This window comes from Eubalaena glacialis, chromosome 18 (genome assembly GCF_028564815.1).
Source record: "Eubalaena glacialis isolate mEubGla1 chromosome 18, mEubGla1.1.hap2.+ XY, whole genome shotgun sequence".
Classification (NCBI taxonomy): Eukaryota; Metazoa; Chordata; class Mammalia; order Artiodactyla; family Balaenidae; genus Eubalaena; species Eubalaena glacialis.
In genome coordinates, this window is record NC_083733.1 from 66,490,760 (window position 1) to 66,504,566 (window position 13,807).

Sequence of the window (13,807 nt, forward strand, 5' to 3'; positions counted from 1 at the left end):
GGAGGGCTCAGAGCACAGGTTGTTGCTATTGATATTTTGTTTCAGCCAATTCTTGCCATGTGGGGAGAGGGACACAGCATCGCCAGATGTTCCAAATTTCCAAGAGACGACAGAAATATGGATATTTTTAAAAGCAAAATCCCTCAGCTTTTAAATGTTAAAGCTAATTCAAATACAAAAAAAATACTGTGTGGGCCAAATAAAACCTGTCCGTGGGTTGGTGCTGGCTGTTTTGTAAGCTCTGGTCTAGCCAGACGCTGAGCAGCACTGCTGTGGAAGGGGCAAGCGGAGGGAAATGGGCCCACAAAGAGGCTGAGAAGGAGCAGCCCAGAGAGGCAGGAAGGAAGCCAGAGAGAGGCAGCAATGCCGCCTCTTCCAGGAAGGCCTCCTGACCAGCCCCTCTTGACAAAAGACAAGGGCAGGTCCCAGCTAAAGAACTCACATGTGCTCCCCATGACGTAAATTCTGGGAGACTCATCAGTTTCACGAGGTGATTGTGAGTATATATGGTATGAGTCCATTTAGGTGAAGTTCAAGAACAGACAAAACTAATCTATGGTGGCAACAGTAATCAAAACAGTGGTTGCCTCTGGGAGGGTGGGGACAGGGCTGACTGGGAAGGGGGCCGAGGGGACTTTCAGGAGTGATGGCATTGTTCTGTATCTTGATAAGGTTTTGGGTGGCACTTGTGGTACAAAGGGTCTGCATTTGTGGTACACTTAAGATTTGTACAAATTTTGCATTTCACTGCAAATTTTGCCTTGGGGGAAAAAAGAACTCTATTTAATGATATGCATGCTTAAGTATGGGGGGGAATTTAGTGGTGTCTGCAGTTTCCTTTGAAATGGATCAAAAAAGAAATAAGGTGGGTTGACAGGGGGATAGATATGTTATAAAGCAAAATATTAACGGTAGCATCTAGGTGGTGGGTGTCTAGGTATTCACTGTAATATTCTTTATTTTTTCCATCTTTATTGAGATATAATTGATATGTAACACTGTGTAGGTTTAAGGTGTACACTAATGATTATATATGTATAAGTATATGTGTGTGTATATATATATATATATAGCTATATCTATATATCTATATCTATACATACACAACATACATATATACCTTTTCATGTACCTGTTTGCCATCTGAATATCTTCTTTGGAAACTTGTCTTTTCAGGTCCTTTGACCATTTTATAATTAGATTATTTGTTTTTTTCACTGTAACATTCTTTCAACTTTTTTGTCTGTTTGAAATTTTTCATACTAAAATGTTGAGGAAAAAAAGAGACAGGGCTATAATTAGAGCAACACGATTAAGTAGTATTGGATTATAACCCAAATAAGAAATAAATGGGTGGGAATGTAAATTGATACAGCCACTATGGAGAACAGTACGGAAGTTCCTTAAAAAACTAAAAATAGAGCTACCATATGATGCAGCAATCCCACTACTGGGCATATACCCTGAGAAAACCATAATTCAAAAAGAATCACGTACCACAGTGTTCACTGCAGCACTGTTTACAGTAGCCAGGACATGGAAGCAACCTAAGTGTCCATCGACAGATGAATGGATAAAGAAGATGTGGCGCATATATACAATGGAATATTACTCAGCCATAAAAAGAAACGAAATTGAGTTATTTGTAGTGAGGTGGATGGACTTAGAGTCTGTCATACAGAGTGAAGTAAGTCAGAAAGAGAAAAACAAATACCATATGTCAACACATATATATGGAATCTAAAAAAAAAATGGTTCTGAAGAACCTAGGGGCAGGACAGGAGTAAAGACACAGACGTAGAGAATGGACTTGAGGACACGGGGAGTGGGAAGGGTAAGCTGGGACGAAGTGAGAGAGTGGCATGGACATATATACGCTACCAAATGTAAAATAGGTAGCTAGTGGGAAGCAGCTGCATAGCACAGGGAGATCGGCTCGGTGCTTTGTGACCACCTAGAGGGGTGGGATAGGGAGGGTGGGAGGGAGATGCAAGAGCGAGTGGATATGGGGATATATGTATATGTATAGCTGATTCACTTTGTTATACAGCAGAAACTAACACAACATTGTAAAGCAATTATACTCCAATAAAGATGTTAAAAAATAAAAGAAATGACCATGAGTCCAGAATGATATGAATAATTGAGTGAATAAAGTAAGAGATGGGAGGGAAGAGACAAATTTCCCATGCAGAAGAATTCCAGATAATTTATGTAGCTACTCTACCCTCAAGGGTAGAGCATAACTCCCTACTCCTTAAGTGTGGGCTGAGCACGATGACATCCTTCTAAAGAGAACAGCACAAAAACGAGGGAAAAAGAGTAACTTTGTAGTCAAGAAACCCGACAAGCCCTGCCTCAGCCAGGAGTTCAAGGTCAGCATCAAAGTCATGTTGCTAGTCTGTACCCTTGATGCGATGTGAGGAAAATGATATTTTACTTCTGTGGTTTTCTTCCCCTAAACCCAGGACCTCAGTCTAATCATAAGAAAAATATCAGTCAAACCCCAAGGTAGGCACATTCTACAAAATACCTGACCAGTCCTCTTCAACACTGCCAGGTTCATCCAAAACAAGGAAAGGCTGAGAAACCGTCAGAGCCAAGGCGAGCCTCAGGAGCTTAAATGTCCTGTGGTCTCCCGGATGGGGTCCTGGAACAGAAGAAGGACACAGGTAAAAACCAAGGAGCTCCAAATAAAATATGGGCTGTAGTTAACAACAGGGCATCAATCTAGGTTCATTAGTTGTGACGAAGGCACCAGAGCAATCTAAGATGTTAGCAGCAGGGGAAATGGGGCCAAGGGTGTATAGGAACTCTCTGTACCATCCTTGCAACTTTTCTGTAAATGTGAAACTATTCTAAAATAAAAATTTTATTTAGAAAAAAGCAATTCATTTTTTTAAAATGATAAAGAGTAAAAAAAAAAAAAAAAAAAGTCTAGGCTCACGGGTGCGAACAGGAGACAGCTTCATTCTTTCTCACCCTGCCTTCACACTCCATCTGTTTGAGCCCCCTTTCCCTCCTCCGTGGCTATATCAGGAGCAGATCTTCTAGATTTTCTTGCCATCTGGGGGTTTTCCAACGGTCCCAGTTTCAGGGGGTCAACAGTCCAGCCTAACTTAATATCAAAACATCCATCTGGCATCCAGCGCAGTCACCCCCTGTTTCCAGGCGGAGGCTTGACCTAAGACCCCACAGACCAAGGGAGGGGGTGACCCATGGTTGGCTTGCCCACTCATCTTGCTCTCTTTGGCCAGTCTCTGATATAGACACTCCTTTCTTTCTTCTCCTTCCCAAGTTGTGCCAGTCTGATGGCTCTTTGTCTCATGGGAATCCTTGGGAAGCGCCCCCCACCCTTCCTCCTTCCCTCAAGTCCACCAAGAATTCCTGCTTCCCTTCTTCAGCAGCAAATTACTGTGATGCCCAAGACCGCCAGGAACATACCTGCAGTTGAACAAGCTGGGTTTAGTACTCATCACAGTGAGAGAGAACACACATCCTGGGGTGAGAGGTAACACAGACCAAGCAACGGGGTGCTACGGGCTGCATTGGGTCCTCCTAAATTCATATGTTGAAATTCCCATCCCCCGTGGCTCAGATGTGACTATGTTTGGAGATGGGGCCTTTGACAAGGTTATTAAGTTAACATGAGGTTATTAGGGGGAGTCCCAATCAAATATGACTGCTGCCCACATAAGAAGAGGAGATCAGACATGACAGACATGACAGAAAGACAACCACGTGAGGACACAGCAAGAAAGCAACCATCTACAGGCCAAGGAGAGAAGTTTCAGAAGAAACCAAACCTCCCGACACCTTGATCTCGGACTTCCAGCCTCCAGGACTGCAAGAAAATAAATTTCTGTTGTTGACACCCCCCAGTCTGTGGTGCTTTGTCATGGCAGCCTGAGAAAGTGACACAGAGGGTGTTAGAAAGATTCTATAATTGGCTTTAGAGTCATTGGGTCATTTTGAGCAGGGTCAAAGGAAGAGAGCTTGCTCTGGATTTGGGTGCTGTCAGGGAGCAGGGGCAACTCTGTGGTTGGGTGTCTCAAGAAATCTTACCTACAAACAGCTCATACAACTCAATATAAAAAAAAAACCGGGGCTTCCCTGGTGGCGCAGTCATTGAGAATCTGCCTGCCAATGCAGGGGACACGGGTTCGAGCCCTGGTCTGGGAGGATCCCACATGCCGCGGAGCAACTGGGCCCGTGAGCCACAACTACTGAGCCTGCGCGTCTGGAGCCTGTGCTCCGCAGCGGGAGAGGCCGCGATGGTGAGAGGCCCGCGCACGGCGATGAAGAGTGGCCCCCGCTCGCCGCAACTAGAGAAAGCCCTCGTACAGAGACGAGGACCCAACACAGCCAAGGGTAAATAAATAAATAAATAAATTTATAAAAAAAAAAAAAACCAATCAAAAAATGGGCAAAAGAACTAAATAGACATTCCTCCAAAGAAGACATACGGATGGCCAACAGGTGCATGAAAAGATGCTCAACATCGCTAATTATTAGAGAATGCAAATCAAAACCACAGCGAGGTTTCACCTCACACCAGTTAGAATGGCCATCATCAAAAAGTCTACAAATAATAAATGCTGGAGAGGGTGTGGAGAAAAGGGAACCCTCCTACACTGTTAGTGGGAATGTAAATTGGTGCAGCCACTATGGAAAACAGTATGGAAGTTCCTCAAAAAACTAAAAATAGAGTTGCCGTATGATCCGGCAATCCCACTCCTGGGCATATATCCAGAAAAGATGACAACTCTAAGTTGAAAATATACCTGCACCCCAGTGTTCACAGCAGCACTATTTACAATAGCCAAGATGTGGAAACAACCCAAGTGCCCATCAACAGAGGATTGGTTTAAGAAGATGTGGTATATACATATAACAGAATATTACTCAGCCATAAAAAAATAATGAAATAATGCCATTTGCAGCAACATGGATGGACCTAGAGATTATCATACTAAGTGAAGTAGTCAGACAGAGAAATATTACATGATATCACTTATATGTGGAATCTAAAGAATAATACAAATGAATCTATATACAAGACAGAGACAGACTCACAGACATAGAAAACAAACTTATGGTGACCAACGTAGAAAGAGAGGGGCAGGGAGGGCTAAGTTAGGACTATGGGATTAACAGATACAAACTACTATACATAAAATAGATAAGCAACAAGGATTTAGTGTATAGCGCAGGGAACTATAGTCATTATCTTATAATAACCTATAATGGAAAATAATCTCAATAAATATATATAACTGAATCACTTTGCTGTACACCTGAAACACAATATTGTAAATCAACTATACTTCAATTTTTAAAAATTGACATTAAGAAAAAAATCTTTTCTACAGGAGGGCGCATGAAAGCGAGGATAAAGGGGTACCAGGCAAAGAAACAAGTCATCTATGGCGAGAGTGGGCGTTTTGCGGTTGCGCAGTGATATTGACTGAAGCGGATGTTACGTAAGATTGTTTGCATCCTGCGGCGGAGCGTCCTGACGTGGCGGTGAGCATTACATCCGTTCCGCGTGTCCTTTCCCACCAGGTACTGGCATTTATCTCCCTGGTGGGCATGATTGCTTCTGGCCGTTGCAGTATTTACAGAGATGACGGGCATCCCTTATTTCCAGGCGTGGCCTGTCTCTCCCACCGCCCCTCCACCCACCCCGCAGCAGGGTCCTGCGTGGGATGCAGGGTCCGCCCGTCCAGGAACGCCTGCAGCAGATGTTGACATGAGGGGAAAGTAGCTCGGATCACGCCAGACTCTGCAGTGGGAGTTTACCTATCACGGTACCACCTGAAGTCACCCCCCCCCCCCCCCCCCGTGCTGCACTCGCTCAGCCCTTGTCCTACCGCGACCCTCCTGGCCCCTGCTCTTCTTCACGATACACGCGCCCCACCCCGCGGGGCCCTCTCCCCCTGTGGCAGTCCTCTGGGGTGTTCTCAGTGCCAGGCAAACCTGCTTCTGCTGTGCCTGCTGGGTGTGCCAGCGGCGGAGGTTCCCGCCGCTTGTCAGCTTCACCTTCCCACACCCCAGCCCCGTAGCCCCAAACTCAGGGGATCCGGTCCTGTTCCACCACGCTCCAGCTCTGTCCCATGGAGGTTCTGAGATGTCGTAAAATAACAGACTTCATTATTATTCAAGCACGGTGAGGCCAAAGGATCCGGAGGCTACTGTCTCAGCAAGATGGTTTGCCATACTCACAGGTCCCAAGGGCAGGGGGCACTGTCTCTTCCTGGCTTGCAGTTGACCGCCCTTCTAGCTGTGTCCTCACATGGGAGACAGCGAGGGAGACAGAGAGCCAGAGACACAGACACAGGGTGGGGGGCACTCTGGTGTGCTTTCCTCTTCCTACCAGGTCACTAATCCCCACCATGAGGGCTCCACCCTCATGACTTAATCACCTCCCAAAGGCCCCACCTCCTAATACAATGGTATATTGGGAGTTGGGGCTTCAACATGTGATTTGGGGGTTGGGGAGTGGGAGCACATTCAGTCCACAGCACCCTACAAGAAGGGAATGCCCGCTCTATTCTGCAAAGTACGTCTGCAAGGACCCCACCCTCTTATGAGTCCCTTACCTCAAGACGGGTGATGGGGTAATTGTGCCACTCTGGACCTCCGCATGTCTGAAGCTTCTCTTTAGAACAGGCAGACATTTATCACCTATGCACTTTCCCACTGGGACCTCAATCAAAGGGCAGAGGTGGGGGAAATTCCCTTTAAAAAAAAAACCCAGCTTTATTGAGGTATAAGTGATATACACAGAACTGCACATATTTAATGTATACTATTTGATGACTTTGGACAAATGCAAACACCGTGATACCATCACCATGATCAAGGTAACGGATGTTTTCAACACCTCCCAGGCTTTTCTTATTCCCGCTTTTAACATCCTTTTATGCTCTCCTTTGAGAAGGTTCTTTTTTTTTTTTTTAATTTTTAAAATTATTTATTTATTTTTGGCCAAACCGCGAGGCATGCGGGACCTTAGTTCCCTGACCAGGGATCGAACCCGGGCCCCCTGCAGTGGAAGCACAGAGTCTTAACCACTGGACCGCCAGGGAAGTCCCGAGAAGGTTTTTACACCTTCACAAAAAACAACTCTCCAGCTCTCCGTAACTTTACAAGTAGGTTGGGTTTTTGCTTGTTTTTAAAAACATTTTTAGTTAAAAAATGTAAAATTACGGTAAAAGACGCAACATACGACTTACCATCTCAGCTCTCATTAAGTGTACAGTTCAGTAGTGTTAGGTACATTTGCAGTGTTGTGCAACCATCACCACCATCCATCTCCAGAACTATTTCATCTTCTAGAACTGAAGCTCTATACCCATTAAATGATAACTCAATAACTCCCCATTCCCCAACCCCAGCCCCTGGTAAGCACCATTCTCCTCCCTGTGTCTGTGAATTTGGTTACTCTAGATACTGAATACAAGTGAAATCATACGGTATTCGTCTTTTTGTGTCTGGCCCATTTCACTAAGTATGGTGTCCTCAAAGCTTCATCCATGTTGTAGCGTGTGTCAATTTCCTTCCTTTTCCAGGCTGAGCAGTATTCCATTGTATGTATATACCTCATTTTGCTTATCTATTCATCCTTTGATGGGCATTTATGTTGCTTACACCTCTCGGCTATTGTGAATAATGCTGCTATAAACATGGGTAGACAAATTCTGTTTGAGACTCTGCCTTCAATTCTTTTGGGCTGTTGAAAAACAAAGTTCAACTGAGTAAAATTTAAAGATCTTATTGGCTTATGCAACAATTCATGAGTCGGGCAGCAGCCAGTGTAAGCAGAGAGAAAGGAGCTCTGAGAAGCTGTACAAAATGCGAGTCATTTATAGGCAGAAGGGAGCAGCAGTGAGGAAGTTACACTGGGCAAAAAAGCGGGTTGGTTACCGCCAGGTTGCTTTCCTTTAGGGGATGGCAGGGTCTATCAGGCAGGTTACCTAATCAGGGCTGCTAAGGTGATTCCTGATTGACTGGTTTAAGATTCCATTTCTGGGAGAGCAGAAACTGTAATGAAGTCTTTTTTTTTTTTTTTTAATAAATTTATTTACTTATTTATTTTTGGCTGCATTGGGTCTTCGTTGCGGTGCACGGGCTTCTCATTGCGGTGGCTTCTCCCGTTGCAGAGCGCAGGGTCTAGGTGCGCGGGCTTCAGCAGTTGTGGCGCACGGGCTTAGTTGCTCCGTGGTATGTGGGATCTTCCCCGACCAGGGATCGAACCCATGTCCCCTGCATTGGCAGGCGGATTCTTAACCACTGCGCCCCCAGGGAAGTCCCTGTAATGAAGTCTTATTGGGTGACACGGGGCTTAGCCTAAGTAACTTCATTTTGAGCCTGTTTTGTTTTTAACAGGGTATATACTCAGAAGTAGAGTTGCTGATGCTTGTCTGTTTTTGTTTCTATTTTCTACTTTTTAATTTTACACTGCGGGGGTTTTTTTGGTGTTTTTTTTTTTTTTGGCCGCACTGAGCAGCTTGCGGGATCTTAACTCCCCCACCAGGGATTGAACCCGCACCCTCGGCAGTGAAAGTGCGGAGTCCTAACCACTGGACCGCCAGAGGGCTCCCTACACTGTTATTTTGAAATAACTTTAGATTTACAGAAGAGTTGTAAAGATGGTACAAAGATGGTACCTATACCCTTCACTTAAGTTCCCTGACGTTAACATCTTACATAAGCAGGGTCCATTGGTCAAAACTAAGAGATCCACATTCACACGTTAGAATTAAATAAACTACTCACTGTATTCTAATTTCCCGTTTTTCCACTAATGTTTCTCCAATCCAGGATCCCACATGACACTGAGTCTCCTCCTGTCTGTGACAGTTCTTCCCTCTTTCCTGGATTTTTATGACCTTGACAGTTTTGAGCAGCCCTCGTCAGGGATTTTGTCCAACCTCCCGAAGTCTGATTTTGTCTGATTTTTTTTTCGGGATGGGACTGAGATTGTGGATTTGGGGGGAGGAATACCAGAGAGGTGAGGTGCCCTTCTTGTCATGCAGGCTGTTTTCCTTGGATGCACTTTCAGTTTCTGGTGGTGGCTCTGGGGACCCCAATGTACAGCACAATCTATATGATGACAAATTGTGAACAGAGATGTGATAGAAAAGGACTAGCAACTATGAGTGGGTACAACAAGAGACCTACTTTATTTGGTATGATGGGGAGGTATTCTGGAGGTAGTGATAGAAGATGGTACCTGAAGGATGAGAAGAAGCTGCGGGGAGAGAGTTTCAGGCGGAAATAACAGCCTGTGCAAAGGCCCTGAGGCAGGGACAAGCTTAGAATTGGAGGAACAGAGAGAAAACCAACTCGTGTGTGTGTGGGAGGGGCTGGTGTGAGCAAGGGAGGGGGTGTTCTAGAGGATGAGGCCAGGGAGGTGGGCAGGGCCAGCTTGTGCAGGGTCTGAAGTCTAAGAGGGATTTTAGAGCTTATTTTCAGACAGCAGAAGCCACTGGTGGGGGCGAGGGGGTGCTGGTTTAAGCAAACCTGGGCATGGCACTGTGGCTGTGAATGGAGTTTGGCAGGAAATGGTACATGGGCCCAGATGCTGGAGGTGCGTTTAGCTCTAGCAGGTGTGACAAAAATTAAACCATTTTATTTATAGCATGACAGCCACACAGCGATTGGCCACCAGCTAAGAAAAAGGCAGCGTAAGCTACAGGCTCCTGGAATCCCCTCTGAGCCACGCTGGCAGGAAAAGGAGCGTTCAGGGATTTTCGAACTTCTTTTTTCTCTCTTTCCTCTTCTTTCTTTCTTTTGCTCTCACTTTTTCACTCACAGTCTCTTGGGGGGATAGGGGGGCAGGGAGTGCAACTCAATTTACGCTTAACAGGAAACCGTGCTCAGAAGCCGAAGCAGAGAGAAGTGAAAGCAGAGCTGACTTGGTGGAGGAAGGGATAGGAACCTCGATCCCCACAACATGCTCCTTCTCTTTGCCCCGAAGGATGATTTTTAAAAGGAAGTGCTCTAGTGCCAGATGGACATATCACAGATCTGCCGTTTGCCGGCTTTGTGACCCCGTGGCTTGGAATATCCCTCTCCAAAAAAAATGAAGCAAGACATCCTTACCCCATATGGTGCTGCCAATTCATAAATTAATACCTGTCCAAGGGCTTACGTGGTGTGTGGCGCACAGCAAATGCTCAATAGCTGTTATTTTTTTATCGAGAGGAAATTCACATCAAATTAACCATTTAAAAATGCTGGAGAGGGTGTGGAGAAAAGGGAACCCTCCTACACTGTTGGTGGGAATGTAAGTTGGTGCAGCCACTATGGAGAATAGTATGGAGAATTCCTTAAAAAGCTAAAAATAGAATTACCATATGATCCAGCAATCCCACTCCTGGGCATATATCCAGAAAAGATGAAAACTCGAATTTGAAAAGATACATGCACCCAATGTTCATAGCAGCACTATTTATAATAGCCAAGACATGGAAGCAACCTAGGCATCCTTTGACAGATGAATGGATAAAGAAGACGTGGTACGTACACGCACGCGCGCAATGGAATACTCCTCGGCCATAGAAAGGAACGAAATAATGCCATTGGCAGCAACATGGATGGACCTACAGATTATCATACTAAGTGAAGTAAGCCAGAGAAAGACAAATATTTTATCACTTACATGTGGAATCTAAGAAATAGTACAAATGAACTTATTTACAAAACAGAAACAGACTCACAGACATAGAAAACAAACTTCTGGTTACCAAAGGGGAAAGGGGAGGGGGAGGGATAAATTAGGAGTTTGAGATGAACAGAAATACACTACTATATATAAAATAGATCAACAAGGACCTACTGTATAGCACAGGAAACTATATTTTATATCCTGTAATAAACCATAATGGAAAATAATCTGAAAAAGTATATATATGGATATATATATAATGTCACTTTGCTGTACACCTGAAACTAATAAAACATTGTAAGTCAACTAAACTTCAATAAAAAGTTTTGAAAAAAATAAATTAAAAAGTAATTTAAAAATTAATGATTTTAAAGCATGCAATTCAATGACATTTATCCCATTCACAAAGCAGTGCAAGCATCACTCTATCTAGTTCCAGAACATCTGCTTCCTGTCTCTTTGGATTTGCCTGTTCTGGACATTTCCTAGAAATGGAATCATACAGTGGGTGACCTTCTATGTGTGGCTCTTTCACTCAGAGTCACATTTCGAGGTTCATCCACAGTGTGGAATGTATCGGCTCTTCTTAGCTTTACGGCTGAGTAAGAATCTGGTGAGTGGATGGAACTCATTTTAGTTATCATTTTTCCTTTTACTGTTACAACCGCCACTACTTCTGCTATTTTTATTACAACTGCTGGGAATGTTTGCACAAGAGGATGGAAAACTGCCTGGAGAAGGAAAATGGATGAACTCAGAGGGACACACATGTGGGTTCAAATCCCAAATCCCTCACTGTGTAGGTCTGCAGTCCCATGGAACTCACACCCCTGATCTGGCCTCAGTTTTCTTAGCTGCAAAATGAAGTTAATGATCCCCACTTAAGGTTGTTTTTATTCAATTTTAATTTTTCATTTTTAAAATGTGGTAAAATGTACATAACATTAAATTTCCATTTTAGCCATTTTTAAGTGTGCAGTTCAGTGGCACCAAACACATTCACAGTGTTGTACAACCATCGCCACCTTCCGCAGAACTTTTTCAACTTCTAAAACGGAGACTCTGTTCCTACTAAACACCAACTCCCCATCACCCCCAGCCCCTGCACCCACCATTTTTCAGGAACAATGACTGTATTTTATATCTTGATAGTGGTTTGGGTATCTAACTGTCAAAACACAGCTCCTAGTACATTTAAATGTGTCCATTTCATTTCACTGAATGCACATTTTAACACACAACAAAAAAGAAGGAACATGAAGTTTGAACTCTAGGTAATGATGCACTTGCTGAAATATTCAGGGGGAAGCATACTGAAGTCTGCAATTGACTTTATTTATTTATTTTATTTATTTAATTTTTTGGGGGGCTGTGTTGGGTCTTCGTTGCTGCGCGTGGGCTTTTTCTAGTTGCCGTGAGCGGGGGCCACTCTTCGTTGTGGTGCGCGGGCTTCTCATTGCGGTGGCTTCTCTTGTTGCAGAGCACCGGCTCTAGAGCGCAGGCTCAGTAGTTGTGGCTCGCGGGCTCTAGAGCGCAGGCTCAGTAGTTGTGGCGCATGGGCTTAGCTGCTCCGTGGCATGTGGGATCCTCCTAGACCAGGACTCGAACCCGTGTCCCCTTCATTGGCAGACAGATTCTTAACCACTGCGCCACCAGGGAAGTCCTTGCAACTGACTTTTAAAGGCACCCCAGGGGCTTCCCTGGTGGCGCAGTGGCTGAGAATCTGCCTGCCAATGCAGGGGACACGGGTTCGATCCCTGGTACGGGAGGATCCCACATGCCACGGAGCAGCTAAGCCCGTGCGCCACAACTACTGAGCCTCCGCTCTAGAGCCCACGTGCCACAACTACTGAGCCCGTGTGCCACAACTACTGAAGCCCGCGCGCCTAGAGTCCGTGCTCCGCAACAAAAGAAGCCACCGCAATGAGAACCCCGCGCCCGGCAACGAAGAGTAGCCCCTGCTCGCCGCAACTAGAGAAAGCCCGCGCGCAGCAATGAAGACCCAATGCAGCCGAAAATTTAAAAAATAAAATAATTTAAAAAAATAATAAAGGCACCCACCCCAAACACCCCAAGTGGGTTGATGGATAGCTACGTGATAAAACAGAGTAGAATGTCAATGGTTGAACCCAGGTAGTGTGTATGTGGGCAGTCACTGTGACATTCTGTCAACTTCTCTGTGTGTTTGAAACATTTTCATAATAAAATGTTGGAGGAAAAACTCAGCCTGTAACAATCATCTCACCCTCAGTCTTGTTAGTCTCTTCAGTTATTAAAAAAACCCTCCGGACACCTGGCAAAACGTGCGTGGGAAGAGAGGTTTTATTTAAGGAGTCACCAGGATCGGTAGCCACAGCGCTGCAGAGCGCGTGTGTCACAGTCGGATCTCTGAGTTGGGACCCTTCTCTTCTTTGGAAAGAAGCTCCCAGCGGTCCCAGCCTTAGTGGGAAGTCTATTCGGCCTTCCTCTGTGGCAGCTGTCTCCACCGTTTGAGGTAGTATGTTTCTGACACCCATTCCCACATGTGTTTCTTCCCATACCACCAAGCAATTCTCCGGACACCAGCTGGGTGCCTTACCGCTCACTCAATGGAAAAGATGCAAAGTATTTACATGGGAAGGGGCTCAGAGCTTTCATACTCTCTTCTCTGAGTGGCACCACCCTCCCCAAATCTCCACGTGTTCACCAGCCTGGAAGCTCTCCGTTTAAACCCCTTCCGTTTGGGGTTTTATGGAGGCTTCAATACATAGGCAAGATTGATTAAATCACGGCCATTGGTGATTGATTCAACCTCCAGCCCCTCTCCCCTCCCTGGAGGTCGGGGTTGGGGGGAGGGTGGTGAGACTGAAAGTTCCAACCCTCTAATCACATGGTTGGTTCCCCTGGCAACCAGCCCCACCCTCAGGTGCTTCCAAAAGTCGCCTCCTTAACAAATTCAGGGGAGATTGAAAGGGATTTGTTAGGAATATCAAGACACCTTTATCACTCCTATCACTTAGGAAATTCCAAGGGTTTTAGGAGCTCTGTGACAGAAACAGGGAAAAAGACCAAATTATATTTCTTACTATAAACCACAATATCACAGGTAGACAGTGAGCAGGGGTCCTGGGCTCAACCTATCACATAGTCCCA